We start from the raw sequence: 16,584 nt of genomic DNA, 5'->3' as shown, positions 1-16,584 counted from the left end.
ATCTGGTCCATTCTTTGAACTTTTGATTGCCTCAGATTCCTTGTCTTATAGATGACCTCTCCCTGTGTCTTCATATTGCCTTCCTGTGTATGTGTCTGTCTCTGTCCAAATTTCTCCTGCTTATAAGGACACAGTCATATTGGGTTAGGATCCAACCAAATGACTTCATCTTAACGTCTGCAAAGACCCTATTTCCAAATAGGTTCAAACTTAAAAGTACTAGGGTTAGGACTTCGACATATTTGGGAGAGGACACAACTTAACCCATAACAACAAAGTCAAATTTTATTTTATGTATCAAATTATAATTGGAAATGTCTGGTAACTGAAGGCTAAGTGGATAGAAGAGTTGATAAATGAAGACAGGAACATTATATGTTACATCTGATTTAATCTCAACAAGAACTCTTTCAGGAAGTATTATCCTCCTCTTACAAATAAGTAGAATCTATCTCTTGGTAGTTACATAACTTGGCCAACTTTAAACAAGCATAAAGACAGTATTTGAACTTTGAAATGGTAAAACTAATCTATCTGAAACAAATCCAGTATGCTTTTCCACTCTTCTACTCTTCCCCAAATAGAAAAGCTATATAAGAATTATAAATCTGGAGAGCATCTTTTCCTTAATTCCCACAATCCACGTGGAAAAAATATAGTATCTTTAAAACCATTTAAACCATGAGATACAAAAAAAAAAAAAAATGGGCATGCTGTGAGTTTAAGGTCTTTCCAAGTATACAATGTGCCGGTATAGTGGAAATTCAAGAAAGAGTTTTGGTAAGAGATGATCAAATGTGAGAAAAGAGAGAAAAGAATGAGACTCTAGAAATCTATTTGGGGTAGAATTTTTAGGCTTTGGTGATATATTGGATGTACTCATGAGAAAAATGAATATAGAATGACTCCCAGATTTCTGATTTGAAAATAGAATTGTTAAATAATCCAGTGTTTATCAAACAATATTCAAAAAGAGAAAATGTGGGGAAGGTAAGTTTTGAAGACATTGAATTTGAATTGACTTTAAAACATCCAGATGACACTCACTGAGAAGGTGTAGTATAGGCATCTAAGCTGATGAATAAAGCAAGTGATAGTCTTCAGTAGCCTAGACTGGCCATCAGAGTAGTTGAAGAGCAGCTAAATCCAAACCCAAGTCAGAAAGAGAAATTGATGATAAAACTAAAATAATTATAGCAAAATCTTTAGAATTTTTGCTATTTACGTTTTTATTAATTTGTGTAAACACAGCATATTTATCAATATAAATTATATGCATTTAGATTTGTATGTTATTTGCATTTATCAGAGTGTGTTTATATCTATGTTGGGTAATCTTCAAGATTTCAGAAACGCAGCAGGCTTTTTATCCTACAGGAAAAGTTTCTTTTGATTTACTCTTTGGTGCATGCAGCTGGTAGGAAAGAAAGGGATAACCTTGTACTCAAGTAACCCCCATTACTTGAGTTAGCATTAATTACTTCAGCACCTCTCAAATACTGTTCATTATAAATAAAGTGTAATTTTAATTGGCAGTTTGTTTTTTATTATGATGATTTTATATATCTTCATTTTTCAGTGTAAAAATACCAAAGCAAACCAGTGATATAAAATTCATGGCAATGCCAGTAATAGAAACACATACTTTCTCTCTCATTAAATTTATTTTAGCTGTATATAATCTTAAAGATTGAATATAATAGCAGAAAACAACACTTAAGGAATGCAAAAAAGTGGATAAGAAGAAAGTCTCTAAGAATCCACCAGAGATTCTTCTCTATAATAAAAGCATAAGTGACAGCTTAAATGATAAAATGTCATAGAATGATAAATGAGTTAATTTATTTCTACCAATCTTTTATCAAGGAAAGCACAGTGGATTTAAACAAGGAATAAAGGTAGCCCATGCAGGATAATTTAGTATATTTATTTTTTAAAAGAAACATCAACTTTATCATTGTATAAAAGTAATTATTTTGAATGGTCATATGTGTCAAAAAAAAGTATCGTTTAGTTGTATCAGAATTGTATGATTTACGAATACCAAATTTCCTTAAAGTGTTTTATTTCTAATTTCAGCCTTAGTAAATGAGTTTACTTGCATGTGGATACAGTATAAGACAGTGCATACCTCCAAAAATGTCCTAAAGTTACATGTATGAAAATCCTAATTTTTTTTAAAAAAGCACTTCCAGAAGCATCAAAATAAAATAACTTAACTTACAGTTAATTCATTTGCTCAGATGATTACAGAAGAAAAGTTACAGGTGTTGTCATTATTTAGCAACTTAATATGTGAATTGCACTATGATAGAATGCAACAGTGAAGACCTTAATTCTGAATTTTACTTATTACTTAAATTAATTTTCATTTAGCATAAAAGAAAGATAAGGTGTTTTAAATGCTAACATCAGTAGATGTTCACGTGGGTAAGGTTAATAGGAAAAAGGACATTTTCTGAGCAATTCTGCTCATTGCACTGACCCTATATACTGTATTTGTTCAGGGGAGGAACTTGACTGGGATAGAAGAGGGCAGAATCAATGAATAAATTTTAATTAAATTCTGGAAGTTCTATTGATGCAGAGATAAAAGATTTTTTGTCTATTGTAACAATTCCAAATCAATCTGCTCATGTAGTATTAATTCAAGAATTAATCATATGGGTAAATAAGAAGATAAAAAACAAATACTTGCATATGACTTTGTGGTTTCTTTGCTTGTTCATTTTTGTAGAGCAATGTGGTTTAATTCTGGCACTGAGGGGAAAATCATATATAAAGCAGGTTGCTAATTTATTGCCATTTAAATGTCATACATGACAAATCTGGATTCATTTCATAATTTGCTAATGGAAAATATAGAGAAAACATTATTATGACACTGATCTTCAGAGAAAGGTTACCCACCTATGTATGCCTGATTGTTCTACCTTCATTGTATATTGTTGACCAATTTCAAGTGGCATAGATTTTTAAAACTACATAAAATCATTTTTAAAAATAAAAGTAAACTGTTACACAAATATTAATTTCTTAGTACGGTGAACATACCATAAGATGTCAACGTTAGAGGAAAGAGGGTGAAAGGTACATGTGAACTCTGTGTACTATCTTTATAGCTCTTCTATAAATCTAAAATTCTTTCAAAATAAAAAGTTAACCACTGTGTTGATGGGAACTTAGGTTGGTTCCATATCTTTACAGTTGCGAATTTTGCTGCTATAAACTTGCAGGTGCATGTTTCTTTTTCGTATAATGACTTCTTTTCCTTTGGGTAGATACCCAGTAGTGGGATTGCTGGATCAAATGGTAGTTCTACTTTTAGTTTTCTATGGAATCTCCATACTGTTTTCCATAGTGGTTGTACCAGTTTACCTTCCCACCAGCAGTGTAAAAGTGTTCCCTTTTCACCACATCCATGCCAATATATATTGTTTTTTGACTTTTTAAATTATGGACATCCCTGCAAGAATAAGTTGGTATCTCATTGTGGTTTAACTTTGCGTTTCCCTGGTAATTAGTGATATTGAGCATTTTTCCATGTTTGTTGGCCATTTGTATATCTTCTATTGAGAATTGTCTATTCATGTCCTTTGCCCCCTTTTCGATGGGACTATTATTTTTTGATTATTATTATTTTTTCTTGCTGATTTGGTTGAGTTCTGTGTCAATTCTGGATATTATTCCTTTATCAGATGCGTAGTTTGTAAATATTTTCTCCCATCCAGTGGGTTGTCTGTTTACTCTGCTGATTATTTCTTTTGCTGTTCAGAAGCTTTTTACTTAACACCATGGAATACTACTCAGGCATAAAGAGGAATAAAATCATGTCTTTTGCTACAGTTTGGATGAAGCTGAAGGTGATTATTCTAAGTGAAGTAAATCAGGAATGGAAAACCAAATATCATATTTTGTTCTCACTTATTTATAAGTGGCAGCTAAGTTATGAGGCTATAAAAGCATAAGAATGAAGTAATGAACTTTTGGGACTTGTGGGGAAGAATGGGAAGGGAGTGATGGATAAAAGACTACATATTGAGTATACAGTATATTGCTCTAATGACAGGTGCACTGAAATCTCAGAAATCACCACCAAAGAACTCATCCATGTAACCAAAAACTACCTGAACCACAAGTATTTTGAAATAAAAATAAGCAATAAAAAGTTTAAAAATCAAACATTTTTGAGAAAAGCTAAAATTATTTTTAAGTGCTATAAAAACTAATGAGTTAACTTTAAATGGAGATTAGAATTTAGATTAAAGAAAAATTCTATTTTAAGCTGGGTCCAGCATCACAAAGTTTAGAAGGTAGAATGCTCAGAGAATGTAAGTAATTTGTTTTGGCTGCAGGTACATAAAAGATAGCAGTAGGAGATGGGAAGGGAGAGGCAGAGGCCAACCAGGACATCAGGTATGTTTTGTGTCAGCATGAGGTGTTTAGATTTTGTAATGAAGACACTGGGGAGCCGTTAAGGGATTTTAAGTAAAGGATGATAAGACAGCATCTGCTAAGTATTAGACACATTGTTATCTAACATGCTGACATTGACGGACACTACAGAAAAAAACTTAAAAGTAGGCAGAAAAAAAAAATCACACAGTACATCTCAATAGGCCTTGAGAGATTCCGTTTACTGGAGTAACTGCACCTCTGACTTATTTAGTGCTATGTGTTTATATGCTAAATGCTTGTCATGCCTTGTGTCATATAAACTGCACAAGAAACCTAAAAAGTTGTTAGACTATTATCTTTTTTTTTTTCAAATTAACAAAAAGAAGCATTCTACTGCCCAATTTTGCAAAACTAAGAGTAGAAGAAAGGACTCTTTCTTTGAATAGGCACTGTCTGCTTCCTGTAGAAATGTTTGGTTTATTCAGTTAGACAATCAGCTCAGGACTTGGAAATGTTGGGTTCTTAAAGGACTGCTTACCAGGTGTATATTGAATATATATGAAGGAAAATATGTATATTCATTCATCATTTAACTTTCTTTTTTGCACCAAGCATTGATTATGTTCCATATACTGATGTAGATGCCAAAGGTATGAAAGTAAACATCAGGGTTGTTTTTTGTTTTTCCCCTCACAGAACCTACAGTATAGAGGAAATAGCTTGATGCAACTTTGAATATATTTTTATGTATTTGAAATCTACTGGTAGATATAATCCTGTACAGTGCTTTTTAAAAATGTACTATTATGTGAAATATTTTCCTATGTTATCCAAATTTGCATGATTATAAATTGCATTTTAATCAATTTTACCTATGGATATTATTGTTTATAAATCTTGATGTTCATTTCTAATTATTTTCTTATAATGTTTTCCTTGAAGATGTATTATTTTCTTAACAATTTTCCAAAAGTTTGTGCTAATTGACACTCCCACCACAAAGTGTCTGTTGGCAGTGGTGAGAGGTTTCTTTTTTCCTTTGTATATGCATTTTCAAATGTAAATGATATCTCTTGACACTATTGGAAAATGCCCAGATATGGGTCAAAAATGGTCACAAAATTGACCCAATATTTTTCAGAATCATCTCTGTATGCTAGGGAGTTTTCAACTTTCATTGCTTTGCTTGAAAATTAACAGATTTTTTTGTTATGTATCTTGCAATGAAAATCTTATTGAACATGGCTTTCTTTTCCTGGTAAATTATTGTTGTGGATATAACTTCACCACATCTACCCAGCTGCCATTTGAAGATTAAGGAAAGGATAAAGATGAAAAACAGGGAAAACTATAAAGAAAACTAATTAGAATGTTTTCTAATTAGTTGCACATCAGCCTCCCTGGCTGATTCTGAGTTTAATGTTTTATGTGAGTGAACATGATTTCAGACATGGCCTTATTTTTATGCTTGTTAGTCATGAATATTTTGTTTGTAATAGCAATTTCTTTGAAGATTTTTTCTTTTATGATGACTATACAAAATCAATACATCACTATATTAATTTTTTAAAAGCAGTTAAGAGTGAGAATTCTTCCACCCACAAATCAGAAATTTCCACAGATTATTCTTAACTCAGGGTTATCATCTGTTTAAATCCCTGCTATGCATGCCACACACATTTGTGACTTTCCATATATCCTTCGTTGTTGCTAAAATTGGTACAATCATAAAACTTATCTCATGATGTTGTCTTTAGAATTAAAGAAATAAAATCTGTAGAGAGCTTTGAACAGTGTCTCATACCTAAGTAATTAATACATTCTAGATATGATATTGTATATACCTGTTTTAAAATTTATTTCAGCTTTATGCTCTGCTGATAAAGATTACACACTTATCAGATTCAAATGTAAAACGAGTTTGAGTTTCTATGTGATTAACTGGAAAAGTTAATATGAAGACAAGTTTGGTAAAGTTCAAATTACAGCAGCTCATGAGAAATGTATGATTTCTGTGGGAAGTGTGATTGGGGCTCACACACACATACAGACACACACACATTTGTATGCATCTGCCTGCCTCATCTGTTTATTTGTATATATGTTATTAAGGAAATATATGTAATAGCTGCTTGGAAAATATTGATATATAATAAATATATAATAACTATTTGGAAAACAGTAAATTTTTGGATTCTAAAATACAATTGACATTTTGAATATGTGTAAAGATAACTTTTGGAATCTGCCAACTGAAGAAACCAAAATATGAAGCATAAGAAATTAAGCAGTTGGAGTGGTGAGGTTGCTTTTATCTTTGAAATGTGTTTGTTTCTTTTCTCCTCTTCTAAATTCCAGTTGCCTTTAACATCTAACAGATAGCATAGAATGGTTCTGAACTTTCAAAAACGTTCACTTTTTACTTCTGATGAAGAAAGGCAAGGTTGAGTTCTCACCAAAATGATGTTGAGTCCTTTGTATTCAGGGAAAGGGGAGAACATTTTCTTTAAAGATGGCATCTAAGTTCCTTTCTTGTTCAAGCTAGATTCCCAGAATTCCAACCTGTTCTAGGTCCACAGAAAGCATATGTGGTTTTAGAAGTGAGTAGAGGTGATCCACAACTTTGAGTTGGGGACAGAGAGAAGCTAGACTGAGTCTCATGCCAGAGGACTTTATATAGTTTGAGTCCACAGAGGAAGTCAGGAATCAAGAGCAAAAAAATGGTTAGGTGGAGTGAGCAGGTTCAGAAAGCAAGACCTCGAAGTATTTTCCTGAAGCAAGAAAATATGGGTGAAGAAGACAGAGCTTTCAAGGGCACCAAGGCCCCTAAGCTCCTTGGGACAGAGAAAATACCCTATATAAATGCCTGCAAATAAAAGCTTGTTCACTTGGGCTCTATACCTGGTATTTCACCCTGGTCTCAACTTTTAGACCAAAAGTTGTAGGAGGGTGAAATAGGAATCCTTCAATAATAAAACCTGAAGGTCTTTTATCATCAAGAGGATGGCTAAACTGGAAAACCTTCTTTCTCTTACCATTTTCTAATTTCTGTGTAATATTTGGAAGTCTGTGAGCCACTGAGAAGGGGCATAATCTAGAGTTTCATCATCTACACATCTAAACATCTCACTGATAATAATTGGACAAAAGGTTCTGCTTTGGTTTGGATCCCAATGAAGTAACGTTATTTCTATTCTTTAAAGTACCTGTGAAAGTAAACTCTTGCTACTTATAATTCTTTAAGTTTTTACAAGGCTTTTTTTTTTTTTTTTTTTTTGAGACGGAATTTTGCTCTTGTTGTCCAGGCTGGAGTGCAATGGCGTGATCTTGGCTCACCACAACTTCCGCCTCCTGGGTTCAAGCGATTGTCCTGCCTCAGCCTCCCAAATAGCTGGGATTACAAGCACGTGCCACCATGCCCGGCTAATTTTGTATTTTTAGTAGAAACAGTGTTTCTCCATGTTGGTCAGGCTGGTCTCGACCTCCTGACCTCAGGTGATCCACCCACCTTAGCCTCCCAAAGTGCTGGGATTACAGGCGTGAGCCACCATGCCTAGCCTCACAAAGCTCTTACCATAAATGTTATCTCATTTGATCCTTGCAGATAATACACGAGGGATATAGTATTTGTACTATAAACTTTATTTCAGAGATGAAGAAGCATACATATATTTATATATTGCATACATATAATAAAGTTTAATGCCCCACCCTGAAGTTTAATACAATGTGACTTCTAGAATTGAGGTCTAAGGAACTTAGCACTTATTGTGTCAGAAGTAGGAGTAGGCACTCTTTGGTATTTTTTTTTTTTAATGTCTAATACTAAGCAAACAAATAGCACATGAATTTACGTTTAGAAACCTTTGGTTATGTGAGAGGGTTTCAGATTCAAAGTTAGATGTTTTCTGCTCTAGTGCCCAGACCTACCAGTCTATGTGACATTGGACAGGTCCCTCCAGTTTCTCATAAATTTTTCTCCATCTAAAACTGATTACTCTTTGGGTTTTGAACAAAGGAGAGACAAATATGTTTTATGTTTCAAAAGGACTCCTCTAGCTAGTATGCCTAGTGTAGACTAAAGGAGACAGGGACAGAAGCAAAGATCAGTTAGAAGGTTACTACAGTAATTGAGAGGAAAGATAAGGATGATTCAGACCATCATGGTTGCTAGTGGTTATATGCTGGATGTGTTTTGAAAAATAAATCCAACAAAATTTTCTAATAAACTGAATAAAAAAAGAGAGGAGCTAATTGAGATTTCAAGTTTTGGGCCTTGATAATATCTACAGAGCTTGGAGTACTGGATACAAAAAGTTACTTAGGAGGTACATATAAAACTCAATTAAAAACAATTTCCCAGACATTTTAATAAGAATTGTATTCTGGGTTTTAGTTGTATTTATACAATTTCAAGCTCATAAGATATAGATTGAAAAAAGTACTGCTTTATTATGTAAGAAATGGGAGATTTTCTTTATAACACCCACAAGAAAAGAATTAATAATGATAAATATGCAGTTTCCATTTAGATATAATAGAACAACTGCAGTGTAAAAGACCTAAGCGGATTTGTTTGAAAAGAAAATCAATATGAACAAATGATAGCCTGTGTTAAAGATATATTGTCTTACGCTTATCTGTGAATGGAAGTCTAGTGTCTAGATAAGCATTTCTGTCAGCCAGCATTGCTCATCTGAACCATAGAAAAAATAATACCATTTGAATAACTATTTTCTCAATTCTCTTAAGATAGTACATAACTATCACCATTCTGTATGTGTATGAGAGAAGTTAATTAGTATATAATTGGATGCTTTAAGGCATTAGGACTTATTCTCTTGTGTAACCATGTTTAAGAAGTGCTGGTATAGATCAGGGCCACATCTGGCCTGCCACCTGTTTTTGTAAATAAAGTTTTACTGGAACACAGCCATGCCTGCTGTATGCATATTATCTGTGTTGCTTTTGTGCTGTAACATCAGAGTTGAGTGACAGGAAAGAAACTATATAGTCAGAAAAGCCTAAATTATTTACTATCTGGCCCTTTACAGAAATAAAGGTTTCCAAATGATAGGCTGAATCAATAAAGATAATTTGCCTACTTTAGACCATCCTAGTTATATAATACCTAGAATATTCTGTCACATTTTCCGCAAAAGATCTTGATAAAAATTAGTTTCAAGAAAAAGATAAACAAAACAGTGTAGGAATAGGAAACTTAATATATGTGTTTAATTCAATTCATCAAAAGTTAGTTGTATCCTTTGTATATACCAAATACTGTATTTGGTTTGGGGTAAAGAAAGAATGAGCAAATATCACGTGTTCAGTGAATTTATATTCTAATAGAGAAAATACATATACATAAATGTAATGCTGTGTGGCAGTGTTAAGTTAGAATTATGTACAAAGTGCTGTCTAAATGTAAGTTAATTCTGCTGATGGAAGATTGGGGAAAGTTTCATGCAGAGTATAAGTTTGACCTGGCCTTTAAAGAAAACTTGGAAAATTTTCAGGCAGACAAGAAAGAAAAGAAGTATTCTAATGGAAGGATATGCATAAGCAAATAATAAAAGTTATAATTGAGGTCTTTGTAGAAAGGTGAGTACAAAAAATATTTTATAAGCCCAGTGTAACTTTGCATATAACTTCTGACATCCTCATTCTGGTTCCTTCCACCAGCATGGAAACATTTTCGTGATACAGCAGCTGCTAAATGACTTATTGGTACTAAATCCTTACTGTACATCAGGGACATGAGAAAATGGAGGCAATCCTGTTGGATGCTCTGTGCTTCAGCCCAGCTCTGGTCTTCTTTTGGTCTCATTCCTTTCCACTAGAACAGATGTTCCTGAGGCCAAGAGTCTAAATCCAATTCAGTATCCCATTACCTCTTCTACACCATCTCCATGTACCAGGAACCCTGAAAATCCCTGATCCAATGTTCTGAGCCTATTTCCAAGGACTGAATGGGCCTCCTCCTTTGTCTGCCAACCTCATCTCTGACATGTGTATCCTTAGGACCGTAGAGCCAAAAGGAGACTGCTTGTAGTTGGTAAGCTGGTACATGTGGGTCAGGGCATACACATGTACAAGAGGGACCTCATTGTGTGGAACAGAGGTGGAGGAAAAAGAAGGGGGACAGCACTGAGCCTCCACTTGCACTTTTGTGGTAGACCTTCCAAATGTCATGGACAAGCCTGCAGCCAGAGGCAAAAAAATAACAATGAACTGCTAGATATTGCTCCAGAGCTGCATATAGATTAGGCTCACTTGCAGAGGAAGCAAGAGCTCAATAAAACACCAAACAAAAACCATCCTGGGGAAAACACTTGGAAAGGAAACAGAATAATGGATTCTGACCTTTTGATTAATCACCAAGATTTTCTATCTCTTTGCCAAGATGAAGCATTAACAGCCCCTCTACCATTACTTTCAACATATTCAAGTGAACCTCTTATTGTCCGCATTCTTTTGAGTAGTTTGGCTCTTCCCTTTTCTTTCTTTTTTTTTTTTTTAATTTAAGTTCTGGGATACATGTGCAGAATGTACAGGTTTGTTACATAGGTATACACGTGCCAGGGTGGTTGGCTGCATGTTTCTCTTAAACCTAGTTGCACCTTAAATCATTTGGAGGAACTTGTCAAAAATACTGATTACTGGGACGTACAAAGACTCACTAAATCAGAATATATTTGGAAGTGAGAATGTACCACTATTACATGCATCAACCCGTCATCTACATTAGGTATTTCTCCTAATGCTATCCCTCCCCTAGCACCCCACCACCTGACAGGGCCCGGTGTGTGATATTCCCCTCCTTGTGTCCATGTATTGTCATTGTTCAACTCCCACTTATGAGTGAGAACATGTGGTGTTTAGTTTTCTGTTCCTGTGTTAGTTTGCTGAGAATGATGTTTTCCACCTTCATCCATGTCCCTGCAAAGGATATGAACTCATCCTTTTTTATGGCTGCATAGTATTCCATGGTGTATATGTGCCACATTTTCTTTATCCAGTCTATCATTGATGGGCATTTGGGTTGGTTCCAAGTCTTTGCTATTGAGAATAGTGCTGCAATAAACATACGTGTACAGGTGTCCTTATAGTAGAATGATTTATAATTCTTTGAGTATATACCCAGTAATGGGATTGCTGGGTCAAATGTTATTTCTAGCTGTACATCCTTGAGGAATCACCACACTGTCTTCCACAATGGTTGAACTAGTTTACACTCCCACCAACAGCGTAAAAGTGTTCCTATTTCTCCATGTCCTCTCAGCATCTGTTGTTTCCTGACTTTTTAATGATCACCATTCTAACTGGTGTGAGACGGTGTCTCATTGTGGTTTTGATTTGCATTTCTCTAATGACCAGTGGTAAGCTTTTTTTCATATGTTTGTTGGCCATATAAATGTCTTCTTTTGAGAAGTGTCTGTTCATATCTTTTGCCCACTTTTTGATGGGGTTGTTTGATTTTTCTTGCAAATTTGTTTAAGTTCCTTGTAGATTCTGGATATTAGCCTTTCATCAGATGGATAGATTGCAAAAATTTTCTCCTTTTCTATAGGTTGTCTGTTCTTTCCATAGTTCCATGATCTCTGAGCTTCAAGAATTTATGAGAAAGAGAATTTTGCGTTGATTAAAACTTTTAAATATATGGAAAATACCTAATTTATTTATCATTAGTTCATAATTAAATTATTTCTCATTAGCTGCACATAAAAATATCTCAAAACAAATAATAATATATCTCCAATATATCACTAACTTTAATCATCTTATTTTAAATATATTGTTTTGCTCAAATTGCTTTTTGTATTTTTTAAATGCTACAACAACCCAAAAGATTTTGTTTTTAATGAGTTTTAAGACTAAGCATTACTTGGTTTGCCCCAGTTTTTCATTGTAGATTCTGCTTAAAATAGCTTTGCCTTCTTTATACATATGCATTTACATGGCTATTTAGGCTTTTAGGTCAATTTTTAAATGTAAAATTTATAAGTAGAGAAAAATAAGCAATGTGCTCAACTTATTAGGGACCAGAATTAATTACTGTACAAAGACTAGGTTTTAATTCACAGTTTATCTCTAAGGTTATAAAAAATTACATAAATGACTAAAAAGTTTTTTTTTCTTTTATTTCCTCATTGAATGAAACTTTTTTTTTTTTTTTTTTTTTAGCAAAATAACAAAAGGATGAGTAATCCTATGTATCTAGACTTGGCTAGATAGAGCTGCACTGGAGAATTTGACCAGAGTCAAGTTCTAGAAGACTGTGTGTGCCATGCTAAACCACTTGGTCTTATGATGTGGTCAGTGGGAAAACCATTTGGTCTTTATCATGTGGACAGTGGAAATTTGGCAGAGTTTTTGTTTGTTTGTTTTTTGTTTTGTTTTTTTGGACAGTGTGGATGAGCAGATCTGGGTTTCAGAGATATTCTTGGAATAGTGAAGGACTATTTGGAGGGTGAAGATTCTAAAAGGAAAAATAAAAATAAAAATAAAAAATAAAAAATAAATCAGTTAGAAGGTTGTTAACCACAGTCCTCATCGGAGGAATTGGCCCAGACCAGGGCAGTGGCAGTGGGAGGGAAAGACAGAAAGGACTCATCAGAGAGAACGAAGTGTTATTTATGGGAAGTGGGAATGTTTAGTCTAGAGAAAAGAATCCAAACACAAGGTTTTGAAGTGAAGAGTTTTTGTCTGGTTTTGAAGTGAAGTTGAATTCTCTTTCTCTTCCTCTGTCTCTCTTAAAATTTCCATAGACATATGGCTTTTGATGGAGGGTGTGTTTTCTCCTAGAGGAGGCATTCCAAACAGGGAAGCAGTGGAGTGGTACAAATTGCATTAGATTATAGATGACAAGTCTAGTTAAACTAGATCTTAGATTTTATTTAGATAAATGATTACAAATAAATTAGATTAACTTGAGTGAGGATAAAAGGAAAGAAATTATCAGTAGTGTGTTATTGAGATGAATGTAGCAGTGGTATTAACATTTGAGTAGTACTTTCTGCTCTTCTGCTCAATATTATTTTTTCTAGACTACAGTCTAAACCCCATCACCTTTTTCCCCTAGCACAGTTCCTAGCACAAAGTGGCTACTTGATGTAATTTAGGATGAACGAATGAATCATCAATGAAGAGTATTAGGCAGATATGCCTATATACATTTTCTCCCACTACATGTTTCCCTTAAACTTAGTTGCACATTAAATCATTTGGATGAACTTGTCAAAAATAGTGATTACTAGGACCTACCAAGACTCACTAAATTAGAATATCTTTGGAAGTGGGAGAAGTATAGACATGAAATATCACATACTAATATTTTCAAAAGTTCCCAGGTAAACATGCAGCCAGAACTGAAAACTGATTTTACATTGCACAAATGTTTCTTAATCTATAACCAATTTTCCTTTGTTTTAGGGAAAAGGCTGATTCTTAAATGGCAAGTTTGCAGTTCCATATCATTTTTATGTAGGCAGCAACTGCTAGTAAATTTTCTTGCCAAATAATTTCTGGGGAATTAAGTTCAACTACTTACTTGGTTCTCTCAGAGTCAGTATTAAAATTATCAGTGGTGAAATGCTTGTGGTGGCAGCAGTATGATCTTCTCATAATGAGAAAAGGGCATTTGAACTATTTTCTTAAAATTATAAATCAGGTCAAGGCATGGTTTCTGTGAAAATATGGTGTTCCACTGGAAAACAGAGAAGTGTTCTGAAAACTGCACATCCCTTTTTCTGAGAGAAAATGCCCTATTTTATGAAACTCTCCCACCGCCAGGGCTCGGATATATTCCTCTTCAAAGCCACATTAATATCTCCTAGCTGTGTGCATCCTTGGCTTTCAATTTCTCCTTTGACCTTTCTTAGCAACAAATTGACAATAGCAGTGTTAGGAGCATCACATATGCCTAAGAGCCAACTTTCACCTTGAAAAGAATACTGCCTTTAGCATATTCTTTTTAAAATTTCATTTAAAAATAAAAATACTAATGATAAACCTCTAACAAAAGTGTAAAGTTTTAGTAAATATGACCACATAAAATTAGCTTTATTAGCTGGCCAGCATTATTGGGTAAGAATAATACATGCCTCAAACATTTGCAAAAATCAATAATGATGTGTCTATTCATTTACTTTTTCAGTCGTGTGATAAATGTGTTTTGATAATCTAGTAAGTGCCAGGTACTTTTAAGGCTCTGTAATACAACAGTGTTCGAAATAGAGAAAAGTGCCTGTATCATGGAGCTTACACAGTATTCAGGAGGCATAGACAATAAACAAAAGAGGTCAAGCAAATATATTATATGCTAGATAGTAATACGTGTTCTGATTAAATGTAAAGCAAAGAAGGGGTGTCATACATTTAAATAAGGAGATCAGAGAATGCCTTGATGAGAAGGGGGCATCTAAATAAAGGCTTGACTGAGGTGAGGGAATAACTATCTTGGAAAAGGTGAAGGGAACATCAAGTGCAAAGGCCCTGAGGTAGAAATAATCCTGGCATACTTAAAGCAAAGAGGACAATTCAGCTATATGCGAATGAATTCAGATTTTTAAAAATCAGTGACAAAAATCAGTGGAAGGGAATTCAAATCATGTAGGACATCATAGGCTAAATGATGACTTGGCTTTTACTGTGAGTGAGGTTGGAAGCCACTGGAGGCTTGTGAGCAGAGTGCTAACAGTGGGGCTGATTGGACTTTGGTGTGAACAGGATCTCCTGGCTACTGTGTTGAAAATAGACTGAAGTAGGGCAACTACTATTTTTGGCAATGGTTTTGACCTCTTCCCTGAAGCAGCTTTATCTGAGTTAATATGATTATGAGGAGCAGAGGTCAGACACAGAAGAGGCAAGTCTATTTACAAAGAGAAGCTGCTGCTGAGAAATCAGGGTTGAATTAACAGATAAAATTCAGGAAAGCCCATGGTTTAGAGATACAAGTCACATAGCGGATCAGGATAGGATCGTCATTAGCACACATGAATGCATGACTTTTTGAGACGGAAACTCTATGTCTCTGGGATATATGTGCTTTAACATACTCTAATACCCAAATAACACAAAAATCTGATTGTATTAATTTAAATTAAATTTTAAAAACAAATAATTTGTTATAGTTTTGAGGACTTTAAAAACTGGGCTATTTCTACTGTGTATCAATGGAGGAACTTTCTTGGATTGACAAGATGTTGGTTGCTGTATACCCAAAGCAGTGTTATGCCTGGGATCTGTGCCCTTTGCTCTGGAAGCTCTCCAAATTAAAGTGGCTAGAGTTTTAGGTAAAAGGTACAAATGAACTCAAAATCCATAAACACTCACAGAAATGATTTCATTCAGCACAATTTATGAAGTGTTTTTTGTGTTCCTAAGCACTTTACTATATGTGGAGGCTAAAGCTGGGAGGAGGTAGTGTAGTACCAGGCTCCATAGGATACGGAGGGTATCTTGCAGTAGTTATGATGTCAGAGTTTGGGCCAGAGAAGCTAAAATTCTAACCCTAATACTTGCTGTGTTTGTGACCTTGAATAAGTTACTCAACCTTTGTAAGCCTCAGTTTTTTTATGTGTGTCTTGTAACTACCAAAGGGTAGGATTTTGATTTGAATATGGCCACACCTAGTTTCAAAGGGGGAAGATAAGTGCATGTTCACTATGTGCCGGGAAAACATGAGGCCGTGAATATTTGTCAATGGTGAAAATAACAACAGATGGCTCCCTGCTTTGAGGGACTGGTCAGCGTTGAGGTGGCTGAAGTAGTTGTCAGTGCATGAGGATCATGTCCTTTAGTTTAGGAGTTCCTGGAGAGGACTGAAAATAGCAACACAGAGTGTTGGAAGAGTGGCGTTTTGGAGAGATTATCAAGTAGATACTTAAGCATAGGAAATCATCGGGGACCCAGATACAGAATCTCACATGAAAAACAATTTCTTTCTTTTCTTTTCTTCCTTTTTTTTTTTTTTTCAGGAAGCACTGACAAGATGTCTGGCTTTAACCCATACTGAGGTAGTATGAATGTTTTATACCTCCAGGTGAGAGAGAGAGAAAATACTGTGACCTGTGGTCTCTACCCATTTACTAACCGGCTAACCTTGAAGAATTTTTTAAATTCTACTGAACTCCACTCTCCTCATCAGTCAAATAGAGAAAATGATACTTACCTTATAGGCAT

At 34.6% G+C, this 16,584-nt stretch overlaps 1 protein-coding gene across 21 annotated transcripts in view; it reads left to right on the top strand.

Moving 5' to 3' along the window:
• The window catches only part of PPFIA2 (PTPRF interacting protein alpha 2), a 493,309-nt gene that overhangs the window by 244,170 nt on the left and 232,555 nt on the right, over window positions 1–16,584 (top strand). The window contains exon 1 of one of the 21 annotated variants that reach the window (XM_063711643.1): window positions 4,241–4,416. The gene's annotated coding sequence lies outside the window, so the exon portion shown is untranslated. 21 annotated transcript variants of the gene reach the window in all.

The sequence above is a fragment of the Pongo abelii genome, chromosome 10 (genome assembly GCF_028885655.2).
Source record: "Pongo abelii isolate AG06213 chromosome 10, NHGRI_mPonAbe1-v2.0_pri, whole genome shotgun sequence".
Lineage (NCBI taxonomy): Eukaryota > Metazoa > Chordata > Mammalia > Primates > Hominidae > Pongo > Pongo abelii.
Note: the sequence above shows the minus strand (reverse complement) of the source record. Positions and strands in the feature narration are given on the sequence as shown.